This window comes from Mastigoproctus giganteus, chromosome 9 (genome assembly GCF_048544385.1).
Source record: "Mastigoproctus giganteus isolate SK-2022 chromosome 9, ASM4854438v1, whole genome shotgun sequence".
NCBI lineage: Eukaryota > Metazoa > Arthropoda > Arachnida > Uropygi > Thelyphonidae > Mastigoproctus > Mastigoproctus giganteus.
Window position 1 is genome coordinate 42,784,742 of NC_143583.1, and position 19,402 is coordinate 42,804,143.

Here is a 19,402-nt window from a genome sequence, read left to right on the forward strand (position 1 = left end):
TAGCAAAGTAGTTATCAGGGTTGCATTTCAATTTACCCCAGGGGCTCACATCTGGTGAGTATGAGCTTGGTACACCCAGGGTCCTGAGCTGGGTATCATCATTCTTTTCTTTCTTGGTAATTCCCTTCTACTTTGGCTCTTGTTCTCTCTCTCTCTCTCTCTCTCTCTCTCTCTCTCTCTCTCTCTCTCTCTCTCTCTCTCTCTCAGGGTAATTCAGAAATTTTTTTTTTTTTGGCTGGTGCAGTATAAGTCTCAGGCTTCCTTGTACCATATGACTAATAATAATAATAATGTAGGCATTGAAATAATGAAAACTTTTTATTTCATTTTCTCCCTGGAATGAGTTGCAAATTACCAGCTGCAAAACTGCGACATATAGTTTTCAAAATATATATTTATATTTGCACATCATGATTTTAACTTCATAAGTAATATCTCCTGAGACAAGTGTCCAAAACAGTTTCTTGTAACTAACCTAGGTTAGCTTTCATATACTTTAACAGGTTTCATCTTTTAAAAATGGCATTAAAGCTAAAATTAATGGAAAATATGTAATTGTAGTTCAGTCAGTAATGAAATAAAAATATAACAAATAAAAGAACAGGTTGATGGTCCTTCAGCAATGAGGAAAATATCTTTTGATATTCATTTAAGAATAAGGAAATAAATTTAAATAATGTTTACTTAAGTTAAATTAAATATAATAGGGATACAAAATAATAATAATAATAAAAAAAAAAAGACTGAGAATTCAACTACTGTTTCTTTGATAAAGCCAGTGTGCTCAGATTTGCAGGGGTAAAATCAGCTGCTATCCTATACATGGTACCAGCATTTTCAGATTTTAGTATACCAAACTAAACGCACCAATGTTAATGGGGTAAAAAGTTAACACTTTTTAGCATTAGCATTAGTAGAAGCATTTGATGCAAGAAAGCAAGCTTATGCAGCATCAGCCAAAAAAAAAAAAAAAAAAAAAAAACCACTTCCACTTCACCCCCTCTGTTCATTCAAAATACCTGTCCAGCTGAGCTTTAAACTTATTTAGGCTATCAACTTCCATGACAAGGGATGGAAGTCTGTTCCACCAACCAACCAACCACCCGCTGGCTGAAGGCAAATTTCCGCACGTCTATCCTACCTCTGTCTTTCCTCAATTTGAATTTATGCCCTCTCAGGTGATTATTCTGAGCGAGAGGAAGAATCCCATCAGCATTGAGCATGCTCAAACCATTCAAGGCTTTATACACCTCTATCAGATCACCTCGCTGGTGCCTAGTCTCCAGACACTGTAATTTGCAAAACTTAAGCCTTTCTTCGTAAGAGCACCCCTTTGTTCCATTCACTAATCTTGTGGCCCTTCTCTGTACTCGTTCCAGCAGCTCTACATCCTTCTTGAAATGAGGCCTCCAGACCTGTATACAGTACTCTAGGTGTGGCCTGACCATTGCCTTATACAAGGGAATAATCACCTCCTTATCCGTGCTAGAAAAATTCCTATATATCATTGATAATACACCATGAGCTACTCTTGCAGCCCGTCTGCACTGCTCAGAGAACTTAATATCAGCCTGCACAACCACCCCCAGGTCCCTTTCATTCTCTACCACTGTCATTGTAGTACCACAGAGTTGATACGTTGCTCTGGGGTTCCTGTTTCCCATGTGTAGTACTTTACATTTGTCAATGTTAAACTTCATTTGCCACCTCTCGGCCCATCTGCTCAACCTTTCCAGATCCTGTTGCAGCAGCATAGTGTCAGTAGTGTCCTTGACAACCCTGCCTACCTTTGTATCGTCTGCAAACTTCGACATTAAGCTTGATATACCCTCATCAATATCATTTATGAATACAGAAAACAATAATGGACCCAACACTGTGAGCCCTGAGGGACTCCATTAATAACATTAGTCCACGACGAGCAGTGTCCATTGATTACCACTCTCTGTCTTCTCCCCCTCAACCATCCCTTTATCCATAGCAGCAATTTGCCTCCAATGCCACACTGCTCCAATTTGTGCAGCAGTCTTCCATGTGCAACAGTATCAAAAGCTTTTCTAAGATCCAAGTATATAATATCAAAGTTATTCCCTGCATCCAGTTCCTTTGTGACTGCATCATAGTATCCAATCAAATTGGTCAGGCAAGACTTCCCCTTAACAAAACCATGCTGTGTCCGAGCTATAGCTGAAGTCTTGTCTAAATGATCCTGCAGTGCTTCTTTAACTAGTGCCTCCATTAATTTTCCTGGAACAGAAGTTAAACTCACAGGTCTATAATTACTTGTGTCAGCCTTTGATCCTCCTTTTATAACCTTAAAAACTGGCTGGCAAGGATAATTCAAAATTGTTCACTTTTTAATGTCACCTTTATTTCCAATCTGTTGTAAACACAACTGTGAAAAATCCATTTGTTTATTACAAACAGATATTTTCAGTTATCTTTTGAAAATAAAACAATTTTTATCCTCTTATTTGGAAGTTTTTTTGAATGTTATCTCCCTTATTAGACTGACAGCAAGCGAAATGCTAGTCGAAAAATAAGTGTACTTCAACAGTTGGATGACAGCCAGACTCTTCCATGATGCCAGAGTGCATAATGACGAAGTCACTCATATTTTTCACAAACATAAAGCCATAAAGAATTTTTTACTGTTATATTTTTCAAATTAAAAAATAATTAATAGTGGAGGTCAAAAGTGAATACCATACTTGAGGAATGCTAAAGTTTACGCTGCTATAATTCTAATAGATATTTAAGTTTTGCTGTTTTTGGTGTACAAATTCATATTAGAGGGTTAATAATCAGGTTATTAATTGAAAATCGTTTTGAGAGCAGGGGAGGTGGGAGAAGTGTAAATGTGCAGAGTTTTTTTTTAAAGTTCAAATTCTTGTATAAAGTGCAGTCTGATTATTAATTTTTGGTTAAAACTGCTTAAAAATTCAATGACAGGTGGTATTATTCATTATTTGTGTACTGTTTATGATTGTATTCTTATATACAAATTTTCTAAACTGTTTATCCTTAAACTTAACTTGAACTATAAAAGATTGCAAGCATTTTTAATTTAATAATTATTCTTAGGACATCTTTACTGAATTTAAAATGTTTATTTTCAGTATATATATATATATATTTAAATCAAGTGAAAGTCAAATTTCAAAGATAAGTAGCCTTTTTGGAGCTTTTCCTCAAAAGTTTTGATTAACCTGGAGGAATCATTCAATTTTCAAGTAAGTGTTGGTTGATTTAAAAATATGTAATTGTGATATACAAAGTACCAGGACTTGATTTTTTTTTTTTTTTTTTTTTAAATTTAAACAATAAATGTACAAGATAATTATACATTGAATATTTCAAAATAATGACTGGCTATTTATGCATTTTGCCATTGATAAGACTTAAAAAAAAAGGAAAGTTCTTTTTTGAAAGTGCCCCTTGATTGCATTTGTCATCACTGTCATAACTGCATAGCTATTATTATTTAATAATGCTGGAACCAATAGCAGCTAGTGATTGAGTAGTTGACTAAATGAGCAATTGGCACAGATGTGTACTTATCTCCATTATACAAGAGAACATTAAACTAGTCTTAGAAGAGTCTATAAATAGTTTCCATTTGCTAGGAACATATGATGGAGCTCCTAAGGCACTTATTAAACCAGCGATATCACTGCAATATATGAGAGCACCTTCTTGTGAAAAATACTGTATAAACTCCCTTTCATGATTTCTGTACCAGGAAAATGATGTACCTGGAGCAAGTAAGTTCTTCGCTTGAAGTCTGGATTCCAGAATTTCAGCAGCATACTTTGGAAGACCTAAGTCCCTTACTAAATCATTCAGTTTGACTTGCGTGAATTGCTGTGGCATAAAATATTTTCTGGTTGATAACATTTCTCTTCACTGACCTCTTTAGCTTCTACCTCGGTGGAAGATTTGGATGCCAAAGTTTCTGGTGGAGGTTTTACAGGCTGATCAGGTCCATGCGGAACCGGTCTTATGGCTGACGGTAGATCTGGATATTTGATATCCTTTTTATTTTTTGAATTGCAACTTTTAACGTCACATACGCAAAAGTAACATTCAGTATGGCTTACTGGCTCGTGCCATACCATAGGAATAGTAAATGGCAAGCACACCTTTTTTTCTTGACTCCATTTTCTAAGATGTTCGACACATGTATGGCATACTTCATGCGGTACCCACGATTTATCCTGATCGCCTAGTTTTTATGTCAAAGTATGCATAATATAATTTTTTTTACAAAATCCGTAATATTTCACCTCTGTTTTACAGGAACAAAACAACCACATATGTAAAAAAATATGTCGGGACTGTTTATGCACTTTCTGGTTGCCACACTAAAAGAAAACTAACACACAATGAGAGCTCACAGTGGTTTTTACAGGAGTACTGTGACCCCATAAGGGATGTGCCACTTATATAGGCTCTGTGGTTGAGTGGACTGTACAAACAAGTGAGTGCATGCTCAGACAAGTTTAACCCATAACTACACACAGAGTCTCCCAGACTCCACCTGGAAAATGAAATTCTGGGAATCACAGATGGGCTGGAAGAGTGGGGTTGGTGCCGTTTACCTTCCTGGGTCAAGGTCGGCTACCTTGCAGTGTGTGTAGTTACGGGTTAAACATGCATGTTGTATTTGAGGCAAATATTTGATACTGATTACGAATATAGGGATTTAAAACTTGTAAACCATTGAAGAAACTGATAGTTATGTACACATTTGTGTATAATACCTAGGTAATATTTTGTTAATGAATTGTGAAAAATCTTTACGTGATAGAAACAAACGGACTTCGGTTTAGTAATCAGTAAACATGCATAAATGACTGCCACATACTTTTACTCAAACCCCAGAACACTGTAAACCAGTGTTATATATTCACTATATAAGTCAACCCCCTTTTTAGTCCGGTTTTGCATCTTGTGTAGTGGTGTATTACAGTAAAATGTGTATTTAGAACTACTACCTACTTTTTGATTTAATTACTTTTGTAAAGAAAGCAGTAAGGGTATAGAGTACTCCCCGATGTAGAAAATTGCAAAAGCAAAATCTATAGTCAGGTGATGAGGTGGCATTGCCTTTATTGATGCTTCATGTATATGGATGTGCTTTGATTATGAGGCCAAACCACTCTTTTTTTTTGTTTGTTTAGTACTGTATTGCAAATTAGGTTCTTTCTAAATGATGCTTTAGTATGGATGCACATTTGCAATAAGAAATTGCCAATACAAAAAGTGTACTTTTCAAGGACTCAAAATTAAACCCAATTCCTAACTTCCAGTGAATTCCACAAATGGTATTTGTCTGATGAAGAAGATGAATAAATTCTTGGGTTTTAAAAACGTGAGTTACGACATATATTTGCGTTAAAAAAAAAAAAATGTATATATATATACAGTAAACTCTAAAATCCAGCATTTCACAATCTTCATTTTACAAAAACATCAACATTTTTAAAATCTAGAACTTGTATGAACAATTGCATTTGTCTTTAAGAATCCATGCAAAAAAGGGTGACATTTCTCTCTTTATAAGATGCCTGAAGCACTGTTTTGTCCTTTAAATCTTGCTGGCCAGAAGACCAGTTTAAACTATATAGATAATGTAATGGTCTTTATTTTCACATCAGAATAGATTTAAATTTGCAACAAGTTGCCCCGGTCAGTCACCTCAGCATATACAGGGTGATTCACTGCCAGTGCGACAAACTTGCAAGAGGTGTTAGGGGTCACAAAGACAAATCGGAATCATATAGCATTGCAGGGTCCGAAATGCCTTCATCATGCGGTAGAGGACCTTGAACGGGAGGTCGCGTTAACAGCGATCCCGCTGTAAGTCAGCATTTGCGAACCAGTTCCCGAGGCAGTAGGATGTACGAGTATTCAAACGTTGAACTGGCCGACATGCACCTCGCGTGTGGAGCTGCGGACTGTAACGGGCTCGTCGCTCTGCGCTTGTACTAGGAATGTTTCCCGCATAGGCGTGCTCCTCATCATACGATTTTCGCATGTGTGCACAGAAGGTTACGTGAGACTGGTTGTTTCACGAGAAGTACCATGAATCGATAGCGAAAGACAAGGACGCCAGACAATAAGGAGAATGTCCTATGTCTTGCAGAAGGCAATCAGAGTACGAGTACTCGAGCGATAGGCCAACGATTGGGTATTTCCCAATCCACTGTATGGAGGATACTGTCAACAAACCAAATGAGTTCATACCATCTGCAATGCATCCAATCATTGGAGCCTGCGGATTATCCACTTCGGAGGACTTTTGCTACTTGGTTTCTTCAACAGAAACGGTTCACAAATGCTGACTTCCAGTGGGATCGCTGTTCACGCGACCTCCCATTCAACGTCCTCTACCACATGACGAAGGCATTTCGGACCCTGCAATGCTATGTGATTCCGATTCGTCTTTGTTCCCCCTACACCTCCTGCAAGTTTGTTGCATTGGTAGTGAATCACCCTGTATACATAATGCACCTATTGTCTTCATATCTGTCTATCTGTCCATCCATCCATCCATCCTTTGATGGATGGATGGATGGATGAATAGACAGACAAGGCGACGTGACTTCCACTGGACAGACAGATTGCATGAAATTTTATATTCGAACCTTTTATAAAGATTTGTCAAACCATTCAAAATTTCATTAAAATTGGACCAACAGAAATCTAGCAATTATTATTTAATTTTTGTTTTCTGTCAACGTGTAAAAACAACTCCCAGTGGATGGATTTTAATGAAATTTCATATTTGGCTTGTTTAGAAAAATTTGTTCAGCCATCCAAAATTTAATTAAAATTGGACCAAATCTGACAATTGTTATTTCTTTGTCCATCCATCTGCATGTAATAACTCTACTTCAAATGGATAAACTTTCATTAAATTTTATATTTCACTCTTTTAGCAAGATTTATCAAGCCTTCCTAAATTTCATTAAAATTAAACCAATAGAAATATGGAAATTAATATTTATTTTTTTTATACATATCACTGACTATCCATGTACTGTATATTTTAGTTGAAGTTTAAATACAGCTGGATATTATGTTTGTTGCGATGTGCTGGTTGGAGTACTGAAGGAGCACTGTGGCAGATGCACAGAAACTAAAGCTTCTTGGTTCGTGCATAAAAGCCATTGCTGTTTTCTCTCTTTTTTTTTTTTTTTTTTAAATCATGATTACTATTTTCTAACACAACTGAAATGTAACACAATATGTCATTTGTGTGCTACTTTCAAAGAGAAGGCCCTGCCTTGCCAAAAGGCCATTTGTTTAAAAGATGGGACTACTATGACAGCCTGTTTTATTGCCAACTGGTCCCCTCATCAGATAATAGGTGTTTGTAGTGGCAACATACAGACAAAACAGTTGTAAAGATGTCTGATGTAAGCTGCTATGTAGTTTACAAATCTGGAGTTTTCATATCAAAGCTGTAACATGGCTCTCTGTTTTGTCTAAGTGTTGTCACTAGAGACCTCCTGATGAGGGCCTAGTGAGATCCGCAACACTATGACAACAGCCCCATCTTTTAAAAAAATGGCCAGTTAACATTCTGGCAAGGCCATCTGTTTGAAAGTAGTGCAAAGTGTAATCCCGTGGTAACTTTTTAAAAATGCAAAGGAAATTTGTTTTGCTTTAAGTATGAAGACTGTTACATTACCAGTGCAGTTTAAATTCAGCTGATGCAAAAGGAGATGAAAAGACAATGTAATCTGACAAACATCTTATAATTTTTCTGTGACCATATAGCTTTAGTTATATTATAACTTTGAATTTCTCTCTCTTTGAGTGATAGCTCTTATTCACTCAATAAACTTTGTAATTTAGCAAAACTGCTCTTACAAATTACAATTATTCCTGGTAACCCCAAAATCTATTTATGTTCATGTTCAGTTATCTCAGATTTTCTCATAAGGGTCAGTAGTTCTCAATGTAATGTCCATATCACAATGCAATACTGTGAAGGTATCTGACACTGTAATGTCCCAACATAAAGTTGCAATGATCTCTGAGGATCCAATTGACACTTGTAGGTCCACCATGAAGATTCAAAATGAGAAGTCCAATCCAGAAAGTAGATGTCTAAAAAGGCGATGTCTGAAAAGAAAATCGAACTATCTATATCAGCATTAGTGAGGTCTGAAAAAGGCCCGAAAAGGGCCTCAATCCCAATGAAAGGGGGTCCCTCAACCCAAGCAAGCTTGCTGTCCTTTTTTACAACATTAATTTTTGCACGTATCCCAACGTATTCCAATGAGAGGCAGTTTTCAATTCCTGTTTGACCACTGGATGAATAATGCTTCTAATGGTGAAAGTCAAGTACATTTATTGACATGGTCTTTCACATTTTGCATCATCATCAGTGATATCACATTCATCTTTGAAGCACTTGTACCATTCAGGCATCCTTCTGAATGAAGATTTTTCATCATATATTTCTCTGAAGCTGATTTCTTCAACAAAAAGCAAAATTTATAGAACTTTGTTTATAAAGGACATTCCAAAAATGCATAAAACAAAATTACTCTCTAAATAATAGAACAATAAACCTTTTGCAGATACAAAGTGAAAATGCTAATGTAAAAGGTTCTAGGCATTCTGTGTTAAAAAATAAAAGTTTTTCTTATTTTGTGTTTTAGATATTTTTAACAAATCAGTCCTGGAACTTTTTGATCATATCTTATATATTTTTTGTACATTTGGAATTTCGTAATATTACTTTCCATGTCAAATAAAAAAAAAAATCAAAAACGATGGATATTTGTTATAATTATAAGAATAAGAGCTTTTTGGTATAAATCACATTTTTATAAAGTTGATTTATAATTTCTTCATTATAAAGTTTTGCATTTATTATTTATTTATTTGTTTTTGGCATATTTTAACTTTGCCAGATTATTGAATATGATAGTGAAATCTTGTGAGTGACTTTCAAATTATACTGTTTTAAAACAAAACTCGTTAAAATGGGCAATACTAATATTATGATACAGAGTGGCATATGTTATTCTTCACATTACAAGCCACTGTTAAAAGAAAAGTACACCAGATAAAGAGACCAGGTGCATTTAATTTTGAAAGAATGATTCAAAGTTTCATGGAACTTTGAATATCAGGTGCTGTAACCACTGGATGGCAGGCTGAAAAAGCTGAATTTCAAAATGGCATCCATCCGTGCAACAGAAAGTGATATGTGAATGTTATTAGGAGTTTAAATCTGTCATTAACCCTTTGGTGAGTTGGATTTCTGGGCTATATGCAGATGAACTGGAGTTTTTTTTTTTTTTTTGAGAAATGAGGAAGTGTGTGAAAACTGAAGCACCATACATATAAGTACATTTAAATATTAATTTTTCCTGGTTTGATTTTATAGTTAAATGTTAGAGCAGGATTATTTGTCAAAATTCTGAATATATAAATCAAAATAACATAATTAAAAAACAAAAATAAAAATCATTATTAAATTTTTTCCTAAAGCAGAAATATTCTCTATGTTTACGTGTGTATTATTTGGTTTGCTTTTGTCACTTAGCCATACGAATTTCAGAAAATTTCAGCTTGTGTAATGGCAATTGTTTGAATCTTGTTGAAAGGGAATGTCCTCCTATGCTGATATTTGAAACTATCATAAATATAAAAACAGTAATACTATTACTATTACTTGTAAGCAGAGTAAATAGATAACAGTATTTCTCTATAGAGTTTACATATAAGTTTACATAAAACTGTACATATAGAGTTTCACATATAGAGTTTAAATAAAACTGTACATATAAATATAATTTGTTGATACTTCATTGAAAAATGTGTATATCTACCTTCACACGCCTTTGGTTTTTTCTCAGCCTGATCCGTGCTTGTTAACAGGAGAGGCTGCTTCTACAATGATGGGATACACTTAAATAGAAAGGGTGCAAGAATATTTGCTGATGCTATCGAAGCAATGTTAGGTTGCTCGGAAACCTGCTAGATTGGGGGGGATACATGGACTAATAGATTAACAGTAGCCGCTGGCAGAGGTGAAAGTGATTCTTGCACTGCTTCTATTGGAATGAGCAGAAACAAGATGCAGGGGATTTCAGAGACTGCTGGGAGTCATTGTGGGAATGACTCCCAGCAGTCTCTGGGAGTCATTCCCACAATGTCATTCCCACAAGTCAAGTAAACACATGACTGGGAGTCATGTGTTTACTTACACAACCCATGTGTAAGTAAACACATGGGTTGTGTTAAGGTAGCTAAGAATAGGAACAGGTGCATGTATACTTGAATGTACACCAATGCTAGAAGTTTGGTAAATAAATTTAATGAATTTGAGGTGTTGGTCAAAACATCAAAGGCTGATATTGTTGGGATATCAGAGACGTGGTGTCACACAGATAGATATAAGGAATGCAGAACTGGAATTTGGGGAGTACAACTTGTGTACAGGAAGGATAGACAGGATAGGAAGGGAGGAGGGGTTATGCTATTAGTTAAGAAACACATAATATCCAAGGAGGTACAGCCAGTCAACATCGCTGGACAGTGCCGTGTCGAGTCAGTTTGGTGCGATATAAGCATTGGGAAATCAAAATTGAGAGTAGGAGTGTGTTATAGGCTTAATGACTCTGATGAGTATAATAAAAAACTGTACAGGGAAATAGAGTGGGCCAGTAAATCAGAGAGTCTTATAAGGTGGGATTTTAATTTCCCGGATATTGACTGGAATTTGTGGGCTGGTCACTCACACACTAGCAAGGCTTTTGTGGATTTATTGGATGATTGTTTTCTACATCAGCATATTCGGGAGGCAACTAGAGGGAGTAATATTCTTGATCTGATTATCAGTAGTGATTCCTCATGCATTAAGGATCTGCAGGTAAAGGATCCACTAGGTGGCAGTGATCACAGTGTGCCGAAGTGGGATTTACTCAAAGAGGTAGCTACTATCAAGGGTAAAGGGAAGGGTTTTTGCTTTCGTAACGGCGACTAAGGAGGCCTGATACAGTATTTAAATTCTATACAGTGGGACCAACTGCTGATGTTACCAACAGCAAATTCAAAATGAGAAGCATTCAAAAAATTAATCTTGGAAGCTACTAGGCTTTACATACCAACTAAGAAAAATTGTTCAAGGACTAGGCCTAAATGGATGTCAAATGAACTAATGAGACATGTGGCAGAGAAGAAAAATGCATGGGATACATATAAATTAATGAGTGACATGGAAGCCTATGATAGATGTAAGCTGGTCTGTAACCAAGTGACAAAAGAGGTTAGGCAAGCAAAGGCAGATTATGAGAAATCTTTGGCAAACGATGCAAAGAAAAACAGCAAAGAGTTCTTTACCTATGTAAACTCTAGAAGGAAGGGGATGAATTCGATTGGTCCACTGGATATCGATGGTTCAACTGTTGATGATCCTGCTCAGGTGGCTAACAAACTAAATGAGTATTTTGAATCTATATTCACACGAGGAGTTATTCAGGGAGGGGAATGAGTGAGGTTAACTAAACTCTGGCAGTGAGCTAGATGATTTTGTAATAACTGAAGAGTAAAGTGGAGGAGAAATTGGTGAAGATAAACAAAAGAAACACACTTTTGGTGGATGGGATCTATCCAGTTATATTAAAGGAGGCAGCAAAGGAAGTAAGCAAACCCTAAGCCATAAATATGAGAGCTTCCTTGGACTCAGGGAAGATACCCATGGACTGGAGATGTGCAGATGTGACCCCCAATTCACAAAGGAGGATAAAAGGGCGACACAAGTAATTATTGATCTGTTAGTTTAACTTCTGCCCCAGGGAAATTAATGGAGGCACTGATTAAATGGAAGTCTTGTCTGACCAATTTGATTGGATACTATGATGTGGTCACAAAGCAACTGGATGCAGTGAATAGCTTTGATATCATATATTTGGACCTTAGAAAGGCTTTTGATACTGTTGCACGTGGAAGACTGCTGCACAAATTGGAGCAGTGCGGTATTGGAGGCAAATTGCTGCTTTGGATAAAGGGATGGTTGAGTGGGAGAAGACAGAAAGTGGTAATCAATGGACACTGCTCTTCGTGGACTAATGTTATTAGTGGAGTCCCTCGGGCTCCAGTGTTGGGTCCATTGTTGTTTTCTGTATTTATAAATGATATTGATGATGGTATTCAGGCTTAATGTCCAAGTTTGCAAACGATACAATGGTTGGCAGAGTTGTTATTGGTTAATTGCTGGAACAAATTTTAGTCTATTGCTGTGGAAGTTGATAGGTTAAATAAATTTAAGGAGGAACTGGACAAACATTTAGAGGGAATGGTTGTGTGAATTTTTTTTTTTTTTTTTTGGCTGATGCTGCATAAGCTCATACACTTGCTTTCTTTCATCACATGCCACTAGTACTACACTGATGACAGTATTCTGCTGCAACAGGCTCTAGAAAAGTTGAGCAGATGGGCTGACAGATGGCAAATGAACTTTAATATTGACAAATGTAAAGTACTACTTATGGGAAGCAGTAATCCCAGAGTAACGTATCATCTATGTGGTACTGCACTGACAGTGGTAGAGAATGAAAAGGACCTGGGGGTAATTGTGCAGGCAGATATGAAGTTTTCTGAGCAGTGCAGATGGTCTGCAAGAGTAGCTCATGGTGTCTTGTCAATGATATAATGATATACAGGAATGTTTCTAGAAGGGATAAGGAGGTGATTGTCCCCTTGATTAAGGCGTTGGTCAGGCCTCACCTTGAGTACTGTATACAGGTCTGGAGGCCTCATTTAAGAAGGATGTAGAGCTGTTGGAAGGAGTACAGAGAAGGGCAACAAGATTAGTGAAAGGAACAAAGAGGTGCTCTTACGAAGGAAGGCTTAAGTTTTGCAGATTAGTGTTTGGAGACTAGGCAACCTCAAGGTGATCTGATTGAGGTGTATAACACTTTGAATCATTTGAGCATGCTCAATGGTAATGGGATTCTTCCTCTTGCTCAGAATAATCACCTGAGAGGCCATAAATTCAAATTGAAGAAAGACAGTTGTAGGATAGATGTGTGGAAGTTTGCCTTTAGCCAGCGGGTAGTTGATAGGTGGAACAGACATCCATCTTTTATTGTGGAAGTTGATAGCCTAAATAAATTTAAGGCTGAGCTGGACAATTATTTGGAACGAATGGAGGGTGAAATCGGAGCTTTTTTTTTTTTGGCTGATGCTGCATAGTAGTAGTAGTGGCGGCATGTGATGCAAGAAAGCAAATGTGTGAGCTTATGCAGCATCAGCCAAAGTAAAAAAAAAAAAAATCACACCATTCCCACCAAATGCCTGTCCAGTTCCTCCTTAAATTTATTCAACCTATCAACTTCCACAATGACAGATGGAAGTTTGTTCCAGCAATTAACCACTAGCTGGCTAAAGGAAAATTTCCGCACGTCTATTCTACATCTGTCTTTTCTTAATTTGAATTTATGCCCCCTTAGATTCGTAATCTGAACAAGTGGAAGGATCCCATCAGAATTCAGCGTGCTCAATCCATTCAAGGCCTTATATACCTCAATGAGATCACCGCGCAGGTGCCTAGTCTCCAGCCACTGCAATTTGCAGAACTTAAACCTCTCTTGGTAAGAGGATCCCTTCAGTCCCCTCACCAATCTTGTTGCCCTTCACTGTACACGCTCAAGTAAATCTACATCCTTCCTAAAATGAGGCCTCCAGTACTCAAAGCGTGGCCTGACCATTGCCTTATACAGAGGGATAATCACCTCCTTTTCCCTGCTAGCAAAATTCCTATATATCATTGACAAAACCCCATGACCTGCCCTGGCAGCCTGTCTGCATTGCTCAGAAAACTTCATATCTGCCTGCACAATTACTCCCAGGTCTTTTTCATTTTCTACCACCTTAAGTGTAGTACCACACAGATGGTACGTTTCTCTGGGGTTACTTCTACCCATATGTAGTACTTTGCATTTGTCAAGGTTAAACTTCAGTTGCCACTTCTTAGCCCATCTGCCCAAATTATCTAGATCCTGTTGCAGTAGCACACTGCCATTACTGTCATTAACAACCCTGCCAACCTTTGTATCATCTGCAAACTTCGACATTAAGCCTGATATACCTTCATCAATATCATTGATAAGTATACAAAACAACAGTGGACCTAACACCGAACCCTGTGGGACTCCACTAATAACATTAGTCCAAGAAGAGCAGCACCCATTGATTACCACCCTCTGTCTTCTAGCACTTAACCATCCTTTTATCCATTGTAGCAACTTACCCTTAATACCATTCTGCTCCAATTTGTACAGTAGTCTTCCATGCACAACAGTGTCAAAAGCTTTCCTGAAATCCAAATGTATGATATCAAAATTATTTTTCGCATCCAGTTCCTTTGTGACTACATCATAATATCCTATCAAATTTGTCAGACAAGACTTTCCCTTAACAAACCCATGCTGTGTCTGAATTATTGCTGCAGTCTTGTCTAGATGATCATGCAATGCATCTTTAACCAGAGACTCCATTATTTTACCCGGAACAGAAGTTAAACTAACTGGTCTGTAATTACTCGTGTCACCCTTCGATCCCCCTTTGTGAAGTGGGGATGCATTTGCACATCTGCAGTCCGTGGGAACCTCCCCTGAGTCCAAGGATGCTGTCATAATTATGGCTAAGGGTTTGCTTAGTTGCTTTGCCGTCTCCATTAATATAACTGGATAGATCCCATCCACTCCAGGTGCTTTTCTTACGTTTAACTTCAAGAATTTCTCTTCCACTTTGCTCTCGGTTATTACAAAATCATTAAGTATCTTGCTACAATTTGATAACCTTCTGCCATTTTCAAACATTAATAATTCTTCACGTGTGAATGTAGATGCAAAATACTCATTCAGTTTGTTTGCTATCTGAGCAGGATCATCAACAGTCGAACCATCGATGTCAAGTGGACCGATCAGATCCATCCCCTTCCTTTTAGAGTTTATATAAGTAAAGAAATCCATGCTGTTTCTCTTAGCATCTTTTGCCAAGGATTTCTCGTAATCTGCCTTCGCCTGCCGAACCTCCTTTGTGACCTGATTACAGATTAACTTATATCTGCCATATGCTTCTGAGTCTCTTGATAATTTATATGCATCCCATGCATTTTTCTTCTCTGTTACAAGTCTCATTAGTTCATTTGACAACCATTTAGGCCTAAATCTTGAACAATATTTCTTAATAGGTATGAACCTTTTAGTAGCATCCACGATTAATTCCTTGAATGCTTCCCACTTAGAATTTACTGTTGGTAACATCGTCAGTTGATCTCACTGTACAGAATTTAAAAACTGTCGGAGACCACTGTACTTCGATGCAAGAAGGCATAAGCTTGCCTTCTTGCATCGTGTGCCTCTGCTAATGCTAAAAGCAAACTTATATAGCGTCACACAAAAAAAAAAAAATCACACTTCCCATATCACCTATCTATTCCCTTCAAAGGTTTCTAGTTCTTCCTTAAATTTATTTAAGCTATCAACTTCTACAATGAGAAATGAAGTTTGATTCAGCAATCACCACTTCCTGGCTAAAGGTGCCTTTCCTCAACTTGAATTTATGTCCCCTGAAGTGTGTAATCTGAACAAGAGGAATCCCATCAGTATTGAGCTTGCTCAAATGATTTAAAGCCTTAAGCAACTCAGTCAGATCAGTTCACAGGTATCTAGTCTCAAAAATGCTGCAATTTATAGAACTGAAGCCTTTCTTCATAATAGCACCCCTTTGTTCCCCTCACCAATCTCGTTGCCCTTCTCAGTACTCATTTCACAACTCTACATCCTTCCTAAAATGAGGCCTACAGACCTGTATGCAGTAAACAAGGTGTGGCCTTGACCATTTTGTCTTATGCTAAGTTAGCCATAATCACCTCCTTATCCCTGGTAGCAAAATTCCTGTATATCATTGACAATACCCTATGAGCTGTCATGGCAGCCTGTCTACACTGCTCAGAGAACTTCATATTTGACTGCACAATTATCTCCAGGTCTTTCTCACAAAGTTGGTATGTTAATCTGGATTTACTGCTACCTATGTGCAGCATTTGCATTTGTCAATGTTAAACTTCAGTTGCCACTTCTCAGCCCATCTACATAACTTTTCTAGATCCTGTTGTAGTAGCATACTGTCATCCAGTTATTAACAACCCGCCTGACCTTTGTATTGTCTACAAACTTGGACATTAAGCCTGATATGCCTTTATCAATTTATCATTGATAAATATAGAAAACAACGACAAGCCCAACATTGAACCCTAGGGGACTCCACTAATAATTAGTCCACAAAGAGCAGTGTGTATTGTTTACCACTCTGTCTTCTCCCACTCACCCATCTCTTTATCCATAGCAGCAACTTGCCCTTAATGCCATTACTGCTCCACTTTGTACAGCATACTTTTATGTGCAACAGTATCAAAAGCTTTCCTGAAATCCAAGTATATGATATAGAAATTATTTTTTTGCATTGAGTTCCTTTGTGACCACATCATAGTATGATCATAGCCAGTCCAATTTTTTAGATAAGATTTATCCTTAACAAACCCATGCTGTGTCTGAACTATAATTGCAGTCTTGTCTAGATGATCCTGCATTAATTCTTTAACCAGTGACTCCATTATTTTCCCTGGTAAAGAAGTACAACTAACAGGTCCATAAATACTCATGTCACCCTTTAGCATTACTATTAGTAGAGGCTTACGATGCAAGAAAACAAGCTTATGCAACATCAGTCAAAAAAAAAAAAAAAACATTCCACTTGTTCCAAATGCCTGTCCAGCTCAGCCTTAAATTTATTTAGGCTATCAACTTCCACAACAAAAGATGAAAGTCTGTTCCACCAATCAACCTCCTGCTGGCCAAAGACAAACTTCCACACATCTCTTCTACAACTGTCTTTCCTCAATTTGAATCTATGCCCCCTCAGGTTCTTAATCAGGGCAAGAGGAAGAATCCCATCGGCATTCAGCTTGCTCAACCCATTCAAGGCCTTATACACCTCAATCAGATCACCTCGCAGGTGCCTACCCTCCAGGCACTGCAATTTGCAGACCTTAAGCCTTTCTTGGTAAGAGCACCCCCTTTGTTCCCTTCACTAATCTTGTTGCCTTTCTTTGTACTCATTCTAGCAACTCTACATCCTTCCTGAAATGAGGCCTCCAGACCTGTACACAGTACTGTAGGTGTGACCTGACCATTGTCTTGTACAAGTGTAAAGTGTGCTAGTTGTTTGACGGCACCGGGGGTTTCCCCCCGTCTCTGCATTGTATTCATTGTACGTGACACAGAACTCTGTGGAGGCCAGAGATTTAAAGTGTGTGGCGAGTGGCTTGTTGTGTAGTGTTATGTTCTGTTGTTTCTCTGACCATTTAGGTGTTGGGCCCCTATTGGGACCTACCATTGCCCACACTTTGCCAAGAGGAGGCAGGTCAGGCACCCATAGATTATTTAATAAGTACTCTGGCAGGCTCCACCACCTAATTTCCAAGGATTTCAGTGGCAAGACCTATATATATATATATATAAGGTGGGGGGGGAATGAACACTAGAATTTGGAAAAGCCGAAAGAGGTTTACAAGATGGCAGTTGAATTTTTTGATGGTGATTTGAATTTGGCAGTATTGTTAGGGGTATACCCAGTAGGTTTAGTTAGAGTGGGGGGAAGAGACTGGAGGGAAACAGGCAGAAGGATGGGAACAATAGAGTAGGCATCCCCAAAGAGGTCAGTGAGGACAAGCCCCACTAGGGGAAGTATATGAGAGGAGACAGAGACCTGTCTCCTCCCTCTCCTGCCTGGGGATGGGGGTTTTAAAGGGAACTTGGTTAAGAGTACACAGTTCAGATCTCCAAATGGTGTGTTGGCAGCAAAGCTGCAGTATGCCTTCTGGAGAGACATACATTTACTTATTCATAATCTGCATTTTCGTTCTACTTGCATTCTATTTTCATACTTTTTTTTTTTATAGTTTAGAATATATATATATATATATATATATATATATATATATACACCTAATTCTGTTTTTGCACGAGCTTTTTTTTTACACAAATTTGATTTAACACGAATTCAAAATAAATATTTCAATCTCTTTTTACGCGAGTCATTTTGATTTAACACGATTTCTATGAATTTTTTTTGCCTAAATTCTAAGAATTTTTTTTTATTTGTGGCATATTAGTATCATTTCTATATTACACGCACCAATAGATTAGTGTGATTATCAGCTATTTATTAGTGTGATAGATTAGCTAGTGTGTGCGTTTTGAAATGCATGCTTTTGTTTACCAATGTGTACGTCTAGGTATCTATGAATCATCAACGTTTTTATTGAATTTGGTGCACATCTACGGTATTCGTGCATTGTATCTTCGAAAGACATTTAGTAGTAAGCTCTATTTCAAAGTGAAAGAATCTTTAGTGAAATTTGTGCACATATAAATTTATTAATTTTGCCTATAGTCAATAAATTGTAAGTTTACAAATTTTTCATACTTTTTTTATTAACTATAACTGAGATATTTTTCGGTAGCCCTTATATAATGTCGAATAATTCGCCTATTACCAAAATGAAAAGGAAAGAGAGTTCTTTGGAACTTAAAATTCAAATTTTAGATCGTCTTGCAACTGGACAAGGGGCTACGTCTGTAGGAAAGCATTTTGGTGTACATGAAGCTACCGTAAGAACTATTAAGAAAAATGAAGCTGCAATTAGGAAGTCGGTATGTTCTGGAACAAATGTAAGTGTTAATTCATCATCATATACAAGAGATATTGTCAAGGAAAAAATGGAAAAGGCTCTGGTAATATGGATAGAAGATCAGTCACAAAAAAGAGTACCAGTAGATGGAAATGCCATCAAGCAAACAGCACTAAGAATTTACAGACAGATTAAAGAAAAGAAGCCAAGCACTTCATCTCAAACAAAAAACAGAAAGTTAAACAGAAAGTATGAATTTTCTGTGAGTACAGGTTGGATGATAGGGTTTCTTAAAAGGAATGCTCTTCCTAATATAAAAATTAAAGGTGAAACTGCATCTGCAGATGAACCGGCCACTAAAGTATTCCCGCAGGAACTTGCAAAAATTATTGAAGACGGAGGATACACTCCTGATCAAGTGTGGAATGCAGATGAAACTGGTTTCTTCTGGAAACGAATGCCGAACAGAACGTATGTAGCCAAATCGCAGAAAACTGCTGGTGGTTTTAAGGTAGCTAAGGATCGTGTGACCTTGTTATTTTCCTCCAATGCTTCAGGAGATCGTATGTTGAAACCACTGCTGGTAAATCGAGCCCTAAACCCACGTTGAATGAAAGGTGTAGATATCAATAAACTGCCTGTTCACTGGATGTCAAACAAGAAGGCCTGGGT

The 19,402-nt window shown here is 37.4% G+C and overlaps 1 protein-coding gene across 2 annotated transcripts in view; it reads left to right on the top strand.

Annotated features, from left to right (window-relative positions):
- The first annotated feature begins 3,160 nt into the window (after positions 1-3,160).
- The window catches only part of cnc (NFE2 like bZIP transcription factor cap-n-collar), a 405,472-nt gene continuing 389,230 nt past the window's right edge, over positions 3,161-19,402 (top strand). The window contains exon 1 of one of the 2 annotated variants that reach the window (XM_090381868.1): positions 3,161-3,233. The gene's annotated coding sequence lies outside the window, so the exon portion shown is untranslated. The remainder of the gene's footprint in view (positions 3,234-19,402) is intronic. The other variant, XM_090381870.1, reaches the window with a different exon arrangement.